Genomic DNA, 11,975 nt, shown 5'->3' on the forward strand with positions numbered 1-11,975 from the left:
ACCTACACAATGACAATATAATTTCCATTCCCTGCACATTCATGTGTCTGTCTAACAGCATCTTAAGTGCCTCCTTTGCATCTGCCTCCCACCACTGTCCTTGGCGGTAAATTCCAGGCACCCACTATTCTCCATGTAAAAATAATTTGTCTCACATATCTCCTTTAAATTTTCCCCCATATCACATTAAATGCATGCTCTCTGGTTTCAGACATTTTCACCCTGGGCTAAAAGATACTGTCTCTCTACTCTATCTATGCCTCTCATAATCTTGTAAACCTCTATCAGGTCTCCCCTTAGCGTCCACTGCTCCAGAGAAACAACCCAACTTCGTCCAACCTCTCCTCCACTGCCTCCAATAGAGGCAGTAGGCTGCTTTGCCATTTCTGCAGCCTCTCCAAAGCCCCCACACCCTTTCTGTAACGGGGCGACCAGAACTGAATGCAGGATTTCAAGTACACACCATGACTTCCTGGCCTTTACGCTCAGCGTCCTGATCGATGAAGGCAAGCGTACCCTACACCTTTTTTCACTGCCCTGTCTAATCGTGTGGCCACTTCCAGAGAGCTGCAGACTGGACCCAAGGTCCCTCTGTATATCGGCACAATTAAGGGTCTTGTCCCTTTATACTTGACATCCTAAAGTGCAACACCTCACACTTGCCTGGATTAAACTCCAAATATTGTTTCTACATCTGTATCTGCAACTGATCTCTATCCTGCTGAATCCTTTGACAGCTTTGTACACTGTCAACAACACCAACCAGTGCATCACAGATCCTGTTACATTCTCCCCACACACCTACCCCCCCACCCGATTTTAAAGACACGATGAGGGTGGATTAACCCATCGAGCCCACACACAATGATATGCTGGAGGAAACAGGAGTATCTGATGGAAATCCACAGAGAGACGGGGAGAACATTGAAACTCCACACACACTATACCACCTGACCTGGCTGCTCCTTCTTTAAAGGTGGTGGGGGGGGGGACTAACACTAAACAGAAACTATGATTGGGTAATTTAAGGCTTGTCCTCACAGCTACAGCACAGGGCATGAAGGTACACACCCTGCTTCCCTGACTGGGGTTAGCACATCTGCATATTACCTGTCCCCATCTACAGGTCAGGGGTGTGACAGTACACGCCCATTCCACTCCCATCTACTTTCCACAGCTTGCCCTTCGACCCTTTCTCTCTGTGCTAGCTCTCCCAACGATGTACTGATGGATGGGCTTCTGCAGGGGGTGGGAATGGGGCTTGCCGGACTCCGTACATTACAGGCAGAGGTCAGGATTGCACTCTGCTCTTTGTGGACACCAGAAAGGTGCGGTGTGGAACGAGGCAGCAGCGGGGATCTCCAGTGAGAAGCAGGGGAGTGCAAGATACTCAGCATATTGGGCAGCACCCACAGAGAAAAGAGAGACATGCCCTCAGAACTGAGCTGTGGAAGGGCTGGGCAATTCATCTGCACAGGTGCAAAGAAAAACTTACTTTCAGCTGCGTCAGAGGCACATTGCATCGGATAAGCAGCTTTCTCAAGAAAACCATAAAAATTATTCGCAGTTTTTCCGAGAAAGGACACACTTGGAGCAAAACTAATTCCATTTTACTACAAAGTACAAACGTTTGTAATCAAAGAGGTAAATCGTTTTATTGTCACATGTACTAAGGTATGGTGAAAAACATCTCTTGCACACCATTCATACAGATCAATCATTACAATAATGCATTGAGGTAGTACAAAGTCAAACAAAAGGATGCAGAATAAAGTGTTACAGTTGCTAGGAAAGTGCAGTGCAGCCAGACGATATGGTGAAAGATCATGAGGTAGACTGTGGTCAAAAGTCTGTTTTATCGGACTGGGAGCTGTTCAATAGTCATACAACAGCAGGATAGAAGCTGTCCTGGAGCCTGGTGCTACATGATTTCAGGTTATTATATCTTCTGGATGGGAGAAGAGTCTGTGCTGGGAGAGGTCTTTATGTTGTTTCCTTTACTAAGGCAACAGGAAAGGTAGACAGAATCAATAGGGGAGGGGGGCGGTTTATGTGATGGGCATGTACACATCTCTGAAGTTTCTTATGATCATGGGCAGAGTAGTTGCTGTGCCAGGCCATGATGTGTCCGAGTAGGATGCTTTCAAAGGTGCATCAATATAAATTGATGAGGGTTAATGGGATGTGTCAAGTTTCTTCAGTCTCCTGAGGACATATAGTGAGGTGGTGTAGACTCCATGAGAGCGGGGTTGGGGGGGGGGAAGAGAGAGGAGGGGGAGGGAAGAAAGAGAAGGGAGGGAGAGAAAGAAACCGTCAAGGCTTGACTCTTGTCTCCCCCCGCACCCTCCTTTGGAGACAGAAAGGGAGAGACAAGGAATTAATTTGGTGGGGGGGAGCAGACAAGCCAACCAAGGACCTCCGAAGGCAGACAGGCTAGGTATGCAGAGGAGATGTCGTGGACCCCACTGAGGGAACAGCCACAGGGATGGAGGTGTGGAGGTGCTGTGGATCACCTGAAGGTGCTTGGGGATGGGAAGGCAGACCATTCTGATCCTGAATTTGGAATTCTGCCGGGAACCCAGCCAGAGGATGAGATCCTGTTACTAAAGAAACAGCCATGTAGCATGGAAACCAGCCCTTTGGCCCTACTCATACATGCCAACCATGTTGCCCAGTGAGCTAGACCCATCTCCCATATTCGGCACACAGTTCAACAAACATGTCCTATAGATGGCTTTTAAATGTTGCTAATGTGCTGGGCCCTAATCACTATTTAAGACCATAAGGCAGAGCAAAAATATGTCATTCAGCCCATTGGGTCTGCTTCACCATAGGATTGTGGCTGATTTGTTATCCCTCTCAACCCCATTCTCCCATCTTCTCTCCACAACCTTTGACTAATCAAGAAACTATTGAGCTCCGCTCTAAATATACCTAATAACTTGACCTCCACAACTGCCTGTGGCAATGAATTCCACAGATTCACCACCTTCTGGCTAAAGAAATTCCTCCTCATCTCTCTTCAATCATGGCTGATTTATTTTCCTCCCAACCCCACTCTTCTGCCTTTGCCCCGTAACCCTAACGATTAAGCACCTATCTACCTCCACTTTAAATAGACCAATGATGGAGCTACTTCTAGCTGCTTGTTCAAAATATTTTTATTTATTTAACTCTTTGCATGAAGACGCTGCCTGTCCCATGAGCTTCTTTTTAAATCTTCCGTTTCGATTTTAAATCTATGCTCTTCTTGCTAAGCAGCCCCCCACCGAGAAAAAGACTTTAACTCTACTTATGTCCCTCGTGACCTTATATACCTTGATCAGGTTACCCCTCAATCTCCATCGTTCCAGAGAATCCAGTAAATAGGTGAATAGGGAGTTTATTGTCATGTACGGAGATAGAGTGAAAAACCTGGAAAGTATAGGAGATAGAACTGGAAGAAGTTGCCTGAGTCTGTAGAAATTTCTGGAGCTATATTTAGCTCATCCTGCCTCTACCTGCAGTGCATTACATGCACTCACCACTCTGTGCTTAAAAATAAAACTTGTCTCTGACATCTCCCCCGATACTTTTCTCCAGTCACCTTAAAACCATGGCAATTGAAGATTAGTTGATGGAGGTGTACAAGATGATACATGGCATTGGTCAAGTGGGCAGCCAGAGACATTATTCCAGGATGGAATTGGCTAAAATGAAGGGGCTTAAAACTCATTCTCCTTCTACAGGGAGAAAAAGCACCAGCTCACTCAATGATCCTCATAAAACGTCCTCTCTAATCCAGGCAGCAGGTAAATCAGCTCCAACAAACTTCCACATCCTTCCGATATAATGAAGCCACCAGAACTTGAACACAATATTTCAAATGTTAAAACATTACCTTGCATCTCTTCAACTTAATCCCCTGACTATTGAAGGCCAACACGCCATACATACTCTCACAACCCTATTAACTTCTGTGGCAAATTTTGAGGGATCTGTGGGTGTGAACTCTACAATCTATGAGGGAAGAGTGAGTGGAGACTTGTTACCAGAAATTAGAGAAATAGATGTTCATGCCATCATTCCAAGGCTACTCAGATGGAATATGAAGTGATGCTTGTCCTCCATGAGAGTGGCCACATCCTGGCAGTAGAGGAGGCCGTCTGACGTGGCAGGATGGGGAACGGAATTAAAATGGTTGGCCAGTGGGATATTCTGCTTGGCCCTTGACAAAGCGGTCCCCTACATCGGTGAGATAGGGTAGGTAAAGTTCAAGGTGAAAGGGGGAAGGTTTAAAAGAGATTTGCGGGACAAGTTATTTATGCCAGCGGTCCCCAACCACCGGGCCGCGAGCTGCACCTTTCCTCATTCCCGGTCACACGCTGTTGAACTTGAACAGAGGGTTGCCAACTGTCCCGTATTTGCCGGGACATCCCGTATATTGGGCTAAATTGGTTTGTCCCATACGGGACCGCCCTTGTCCCGTATTTCCCCCGCTAAGGTAGAGCGTTCCTATGAAACCTTTCGTTTCAAAATGGCGTAAAGCGAAGAAGCAATTACCTTTAATTTATATGGGAAAAATTTTGAGCATTCCCAGACCCAAAAAATAACCTACCAAATAACACTTAGCCTAAAATAGCACTAACATATAGTAAAAGCATTAATGATATGATAAATACACAACCTATATAAAGTAGAAATAATGTATTACAGTATAGTCGAGAAGATTAAGCCAAAACCGATTTGGGGGTGGGGCGGCACGTACGCGCATGCGCACACAGGAGTCTGTGCAAGGCTTCGTGGTCATGGTAGTCTTTCTCGGGGAAAACGCAAATGTCTCGTCAACACACGCAAAAATTGCTGGTGAACGCAGCAGGCCAGGCAGCATCTCTAGGAAGAGGTACAGTCGACGTTTCAGGCCGAGACCCTTCGTCAGGATTTGACTGCTACTTTTGTCCCTTATTTGTGAGTGAGAAAGTTGGCAACCCTAACTGTAAAAGACATGTTGAGGTGAGTTAAACCCTACTTGAACACCCTCCCCCGGTCGGCCGGTCCGCAAGAATATTGTCAATATTAAACCGGTCCGCGGTGCAAAAAGGTTGGGGACCCCTGATTTATGCAGAGAGTGGTGGGTGCCTGGAACGCTGGTGGAGGTAAATATATGAAAGATGTTGAACAAACTCTGACATGGATATGGAGGGAGATGGACACTGAAGGCAGCGGGATTAGTTTAGTTGGGCATTTTTTACTAATTTAATTGGTTTGGCACAACATTGTGGGCTGAACTGTTCCATGTTCTTAAAACAAAGATTCTCTGTGTAGTTTCGAAGAAGGCTCAATAACTCTGTAGTTTCAGAACTAAACATTTTTGGGATGTGGGAGGAAAGCGGAGCACTCAGGGCAAAACCCACACAGTCACGGGAAGAACATACAAACTCCATTCACACACGGAGGTTGGCTCGAACCCTGGTCTCTGGATATTGTGTGGCAGCAGCTCTACCCTCTGCGCCCATAGAGAGAGGTCCCGCCTGGATAATCTGACTCAAGGAGTGCAGTAATGAGGGCAATGCTGTTGATGGAGTATACCTGGACTTCAGTAAAAACAAGTTGTGTTTATCTCAGACGGTGACGAGGAGAACAGCTGGTTGAGTTGTGTCACCACAACAGCCTTGCCCACAGTATCAGTGAGATAAAGGAATCGATTGTGCACTTCAGGAAGGGGATTTTGAACACATACCAGTCTTCACTGTGGGGTAAGCAGTGGAAAGGGGGAGGAGCTGCAAATTCATGGGCGTCTACATTTTAGAGGATTTGTACTGGACGCAGCGTATTGATGCAATTATGAAGAAGCACACCAGCGACGTCATTGGGAGTTTGAGGAGACTTGCTGTGTCACCAAGTAGTTGTAGGCAGCACTCAATCCCAGGGGATCATGGGTTTGCGCTTCTGGTGGACCGTGTCCTCTCCAGGGTGCAAGACTAGATGGGAAGATCTGAAGAAAGACTAAGGAGCTGATGGTAGACCTGAGGAGAGCTAAGGTACTGGTGACCCGTTTCCATCCAAGGGGTCAGTGTGGACATGGTGGAGGATTACAAATACCTGGGGATACGAATTGACAATAAATTGGACTGGTCAAAGAACACTGAGGCTGTATACAAGAAGGGTCAGAGCCGCCTCTACTTCCTGAGGAGACTGAGGTCCTTTAACATCTGCCGGACGATGCTGAGGATGTTCTACAAGTCTGTGGTGGCCAGTGCTATCATGTTTGCTGTTGTGTGCTGGGGCAGCAGGCTGAGGGTAGCAGACACCAACAGAATCAACAAACTCATTCGTAAGGCCAGTGATGTTGTGGGGATGGAACTGGACTCTCTGACGGTGGTGTCTGAAAAGAGGATGCTGTCCAAGTTGCATGCCATCTTGGACAATGTCTCCCATCCACTACATAATGTACTGGTTGGGCAGAGGAGTACATTCAGCCAGAGACTCATTCCACCGAGATGCAACACAGAGCGTCATAGGAAGTCATTCCTGCCTGTGGCCATCAAACTTTACAACTTCTCCCTTGGAGGGTCAGACACCCTGAGCTAATAGGCTGGTCTTGGACTTATTTCCTGGCATAATTTACATATTAATATTTAACGATTTACCATTTTATTACTATTTATTATTTATGGTGCAACTGTAATGAAAACCAATTTCCCCTGGGATCAATAAAGTATGACTATGACTAGAACCGGCTGTTGTCCCTCTCCACATCACTGATATTGTCCAAGGGAAGGGCAAGTGCTGATACAGCTTGGCACCAGTTGCCAGAGTGAAGTTGTAAACAGCATCAAACTGCCTTAGGGACCCTGGCTCCAGATTTCTTCCTCGGGGTTTACTCCTGAAGCCTTTCCGATGGGTGGTTATGGCCGCAAGGCAGTGGATGTTTAAAATCAGAGTTTTCCTTCTCCTAGGTGGGCTGCTGTCCAAGGCTGACAAGCCCCACCTGCCCGAAGCAACTAGTTTTGAGGTGCTAGTGGTCTGCCTTTACCCCTTCTCTTGATTCCTAAGGTTGTCATAGCTGGGGGTGGTGGTGGGGATAAGCTCCCACTGCCTGTAAAGTGCTCCAAATGGCGTGCGACTCTAACAGCCTCTGACACCCAAGTCCAACTCTTGGCCTTCACGTGTGGCTTAGTTACTAGGCTCAGTGACAAGGGAAGGGGTATGTCACCAAGGACTCTAGAAATTTCTCCATATGTCTGGTGGGAAGAATTCTGTCTGGTTCGATCACTGCCTGGTAGGGTGGCTCCAATGCACTGGATTGCAAGAGGCTTCAGTGGGTTGAAAATTCAGCCGGCTGCATCACCATCGAGGAGATCTTCAAGAGGTGCTGCCTCAAGAAAGTGGCATCCATCATTAAAGGTCCTGACCATCTGGGATGCGCTCGCTTCTCCTGACTACCATCAGGGAGGAGATGCAGCTGCCCTCACAATCTTGGAACTGCCTCTTTCCTTCTAGCATCAGATTTCTGAAGAGCCGATGAACATGACTTCACAATTCTTCTTTTGGGCTACATACTCATTTATTTTGTGTTGCAAGAGCTTGCACTGCACTGCTGCTACAAAACAACAGATTTCTATCACTCCATGACATTAGTTGTGAAAAGCACAGCACAGAAACAGACCCTTTGGCCCATCTAGTCCATGCCAAACCATTTAAACTGCCTATCCCCATCGACCTGCACCAGCACCATGGCCCTCCAGACCCCTACCATCCATGTACCTATCCAAACTTCTCTTCAATGTTGAAATTGAGCCAGCATGCACCACTTGTGCTGGCAGCTCATTCATTCCATACTCTCATGTCCTGCTAAGTCAAGGTTTGTTGACTGGGGTTCTGAGAGAGGTCATGATTGAAAAAAAAAATCATTTTTTGAATTTCGTGCAATGCAGCCATTCTTCATCTAAAAAATACTCAGCAAAATTTGGCCTGTCATTTTCTTGAAAGCACTCCTGCAATTCAACTTCTCAGAGTGGTGGGCAGTGACCAAGCAGCCCTGTTAGCAATCTCATTAGAGCAGAAGTGAGGGTGACAGTAAACCTGATTCTGACACGTACACAATTACATGTACAGTAAAAAGCCTGCCCACTGCAGCGTCACGTAGGTTAGGATAACGACACAGAGAACACACGCTATAATCAGGATCACCTTTGTATGCTGTAATATTTGTAGCTTTTCAGCAGCAGGACAATACAATGACATAACATTACAATAAATTACAAAATAAATAACTAGTGCAAAAGAGGAATATTGTAGTGTTCATGGACCATTCAGGAATCCGATGGTAGATGGGAAGAAGCTGTTCTTGAATTGCTCAGCGTGGGTCTTCAGGCTCCTGGAGCCCCTCTCTGATGTTAATGTGGAAGTTGCAGCAAGACAAGGGTTAAAATGATAAGCTGGCAGGAACAGTGTGTGGACATAGTTCAGTCACCCCGGCACAATGATCCCTGAAAGCCAAACTTCCCTTTGTACTGCCTTTCTGTTCATGCCTGGGCACCAGGATCACTGAGCAGACCAATACAAGATAAAGACACAAACGAACAATTAGTTTTATTGGCATTTAACACATAATCATAGAAAAGTACAGCACTGGGACAGGTCCTTTGACCCATTTATTCCCTGCTGATCCATTTAAACTGCCCACTTCCAGTGACCTACACCGGGACCAGAGCCCTCCACACCGCTACCATCCATGTACCTATCCAAACTTCTCTTAAACATTGCAATTGAGCTTGCATGCACCACTTGCACTGGCAGCTCATTCGACACACTCTCTTGACACTCTGCGTGAAGAAGTTTCCCCTCATGTTCCCTTAAATTTTTCACCTTTCATAGATTTAATTGGTTATTAACACCTGGGATACATGTAATATAATGAAAATGATGGAAGCATGAGGTGCACAGTTTCTATTGCATCAATATCTGTGCCCAACAAGTCAACACAGAATATTACAGCTGAGTATAGGCTCTTGGGCCCACAATTCTGTGGCAACCTTTTACTCTAACATCAATCAAACCCTTCCCTCCTACATAAATCTCAATTCTTCTATCAACTATGTGCCTATCTAGGAATCTCTTATGTATGAAACTAATGTATCTGCCTCTACCACCACCCTTGGCTGGATATTCCATGCATCCAACACTATCAGAGAAAAACTTCTGACTTGCCCCTATGCTTTCCTCCAATCACATTACAATTATGCCCCCTCTCATATTAGCCAATTCTCACTTGGGGGAAAAAGTCACTGGCTGTCCATTCTAGATATGCCTCTAATCATCTTATCAAAGTTCAAAGTAAAAAGTTATTATCAGAGTACATACAGGTCACCACATACGATCCTGAGATTCTTTTACCTGTGGGCATACTTAGCAAATCTACAGAACAGCAACTGTAAACTGTAGACATTAGGAACTGTAAAGAAATTGCAAATGCAGATATAAATAAATGGCAATTAAAAAAATGAGCGTGAAGTAACAAAATTAACGGAGTCCTTGCATGAGTGTAGACGTCCCCTTCTGTTTCAGAGTCTGATGGTTGAGAGATAGTAACTGTTCTTGAACCTGCTGGTGTGAGTATCTGATGGCAGCATCGAGAAGAGAGAGCATGGCTTGGGTGGTGAGGATCTCTGATGGTGGACACTGCTTTTCTATGGCAACAATTTCATGTAGACATGCTCAGTGGTTGGGAAGGTTTACCCGTGATGTACTGGGCCAAATCTACTACCCTTTGTAGGATTTTCCACTTGAGGGCATTGGTGTTCCCACACCAGGCTATAATGCAGCCGGTCAATACGCTTTCCACCACACGTCTATAGAAGTTTATCAACAGTTTTGACGATGTACTGAATCTCCGCAGACTCCGAAGAAAGTAGAGGCATTATTGTGGTTTCTTTGGATTACGTTTATATGATGGGTCCAGGACAGGTCCTCTGAGATAGTGATGCCCAGGAATTTAAAGTTACTGACCCTCTCACCCTCTGTTGAGTACTGGCTCATGGACCTCTGGTTTCATGACCAACCATGGCTCTGAGCTGGAAATGTTTACATGGCCTGAAAGTTACATGGCACTTTAAATGTTTTTTTCTCTGTAATAGTGTATATTCACTAGATGGTGTTGGCATTTTGCAGACTGACAATTTACTAGCACGACAGACTTCCATTCGGTGTTTATTGTTACAATTTGTTACACTGTTGTAACTTGAAACACTGACAATGTAAATACATTGAAGCTCTAAAATGTTTCAAAGTTAAAGTTGTGGTACATATAGTATTTAGAAACTTCATGGATTATATTCATTAACACATAATAAGTTATAGGGTGTTTCACAATTATATTAACACAGCCTTCAAAATTATGTTAGTATAATTTCAAAATTATATTAACATTATATAAAATAAAATTCCAGCTGTGTGGCAACGAAGGCTATGTGTGTGGGAGCATTTCAGACACCGCGCGGCCAAGCACGTGCAGCTTAGAGGGAAGAGTGGTGATAGGAGGCCGAGGGATGAGGGGGAAAGTGATGGGAAGCTCTGAACCACATGAGCATATCCTCAGTCTCTGCCTGTACACTAGGAAATGAAGTAGTCAGACTTTCCAACGTGTGGGCTTGATATGTTGGTGGTTGTTGTACAGAGATTTCTTCAAGCTGGCCTGGATGAAATCCCCTGCACTGATCAGGAAGGCTGTGCTGTTTTGTGGCTGTTGATCAAGGTTCTCAGCTCCTCCAGAGCCTGCCTGACGTTGGCCAGGGGTGGAATGTACACCGCCACTAGAATGAGGGTGGAAAACTCTCTCGGCAGGTAAAATGGATGACACGTGACTGTTAAGGAGTTCCAATTCGTGGCAGCAAGACTGAGACAGAACCAGCACATCTAGAAAGTTGAGAGAGACGTGGTTTAAACACGGGCAGATGGGACTAGCTTGTATGAGAATCTGGGTTGGCATAGACCAGTTGGGCTGAATGGCCTCTTTCCATGATTCTGTGAATTGATGACGACTGCATGGCCACTCACTTCCTTTCTGAAGTTTGCCCTACAGGGAGTGTAAAGATTTAGAACTGGCAGTTTGATGTTCGTCTTTAGAAGCTTTTTGTACGACGCATGGCTCCGGGGTTGAACACCTAGTGGGGTATTTTTTTCTTGCTTAGTAGGGTTTCTTTTCTTTCTTTAAATCTTTTTATTGAATAAATATACAAAAAGGTAAGCCATATAGGCACTAATACAGTGTTAGAATATAATAAAATTACAGGAGATATTAATACAGCTAAAAAAATGATACAAACGATGTAATTTAAACATAACATAGTAAGGTAACATAATAGTATACTAATTTTTATATATATCAATAGAGAAAAGGAAAAAAAACCCCCAAAAAAACCCACCGTGCAACTAAACTAAAAGCAAAGCAAAGCAATGGGCTAACTTGGAACCAAGTAGAGTTAAAGAACTTAAAATCACGTCCTCAAACCCGACCTCCATTAAAAACAGTAAAAAAAAAAACAAGAAAGGAATATAAATATGGAGCAAAAAAGAGAAAAAAAAATTACATTAAATGAAAATATTGAATAAAAGATCTCCAGGTCTGTTCAAATTTAAGTGAGGAATCATAAAGATTGCTTCTAATTTTCTCCAAATTCAAGCATAATATCGTCTGAGAAAACCAAAAAAAAAGGTAGTTGGAGCATTAAGCTCTTTCCAATGTTGTAAGATACATCTTTTCGCCATTAAAGTAAGAAATGCAATCATTCTACGGGCTGAAGGAGAAAGATTACTAGAAATTTTAGGTAATCCAAAGATAGCAGTAATAGGGTGAGGAGAGATATCTATATTCAATACCTTTGAGATAATATTAAAAATGTCTCTCCAAAAAGTTTCCAGAGTAGGACAGGCCCAAAACATATGAGTTAAAGAGGCTATCTGCCCCGGACATCTATCACAAAAAGGATTAATAT

This window comes from Mobula birostris, chromosome 11 (assembly GCF_030028105.1).
Source record: "Mobula birostris isolate sMobBir1 chromosome 11, sMobBir1.hap1, whole genome shotgun sequence".
Classification (NCBI taxonomy): domain Eukaryota; kingdom Metazoa; phylum Chordata; class Chondrichthyes; order Myliobatiformes; family Myliobatidae; genus Mobula; species Mobula birostris.